At 71.7% G+C, this 1158-nt stretch overlaps 1 protein-coding gene across 1 annotated transcript in view; it reads right to left on the bottom strand.

Moving 5' to 3' along the window:
* Positions 1-759, bottom strand: part of TOB1 (transducer of ERBB2, 1) — a 4036-nt gene extending 3277 nt beyond the window's left edge. The window contains exon 1 of the mRNA XM_010842840.1: positions 434-759. The gene's annotated coding sequence lies outside the window, so the exon portion shown is untranslated. The remainder of the gene's footprint in view (positions 1-433) is intronic.
* Positions 760-1158: the final 399 nt, after the last annotated feature.

Below are 1158 nucleotides of genomic sequence, written 5' to 3' on the forward strand. Positions count from 1 at the left end.
CCCCCCCCCCCCCCCCCCCCCCGCCCTACCCCGCCCCGCCGCTCCCTGCCCCCCACTCCGAGGTTCCTGGGACCCAGCCAGAGTCCGGGGAGCACCAGCTCCTCGGCACCATTTTCAGGCCTGGCGGCCCCGCGGACTCCAGCGTTCCCCTCGAGCTCGCCGCTGCTCCCGGGCGCCCCAACACCCGATTCCCTACAGCTCGCCCCGGACAGCCCTTCCCCAGTGACCCGGCCCGGCCGAGCCCGACTCGCCGGCCAGCCCCGCCTCCGGGGCGCGCCGGAGACCCTAGGAGCCGCCTCCGACCGGGTGTCGGGAGCCGGTCCCCACCGCGCCCGGGCCGCGACGCCGCCATCCCAAGCTCCGAGGGCCGGGGGCTCGAAGCCGCTGCAGCCCCTCCTCCTCTTAACCCCGCCCGCCGCCCCTAGATACTTACGGGCTGCTTCCACCACAGACCCGGCCGCTGGGCGGAGAAGGGGAGGCGGGGCGGGGGCAAGGAAGGGTCGGCGGCGACGAGCTAGCTGACCGGGCAGACTGCACGCCGACGCCGCCGGGAGGAGGCTACGGAGGACCGGGGCCTCAGGAATTCGCCCCTTCTGGCTCGGGGTGGCAAGGACGGGGTCAGGCGAGCCCGCTCACTTCTCCACACAGCCCGGTGCCCGGCCCAGGGTGCCCGGTCCAGTGTCCCCGTAGAGCGCCCACTCCGCGCCGGGCCAGAGCTTCACTCTTTCTGCTGCGGCGCGCGCCCCGCCTCTCGTTTTATATTCTCCTCCCCACCCCCATCCCCTCCCGTAGGGATGCGCGCGCCCGCCTCGCGTCACACAGCTCCGGGTGGCGTCACCATTCCCCGCCCTCCCACCGGGTACCCTAGACCCAGGCCGCTGGCTCCGCCCCTGCCCTGCCCCCGGACGCCATTGGTCAAGTCCCGCCTGCCCAAGTCCTGACAAGCCGCGGAGGGCCGGGTGGGCAAGGCCACACCTCTTGGTCTCCAGGGTGGCCAATGAATCGATGATCTTCCAGACATTGTGGGCGGGATTAAGAGAAAATTTGGAAAGGGATTGGGGGAGAGACATGCCAGAGAGGGCGACAGAAGTGGTTTGGGGCGGCCGACTCTAGGTCTAGGCCGAGAACTGTGGAGAAGGGGGGAGGGGAGCGAAGCTG

The sequence above is a fragment of the Bison bison genome, unplaced genomic scaffold, assembly GCF_000754665.1.
Source record: "Bison bison bison isolate TAMUID 2011002044 unplaced genomic scaffold, Bison_UMD1.0 scf7180017864180, whole genome shotgun sequence".
In the NCBI taxonomy this organism is placed as follows: domain Eukaryota; kingdom Metazoa; phylum Chordata; class Mammalia; order Artiodactyla; family Bovidae; genus Bison; species Bison bison.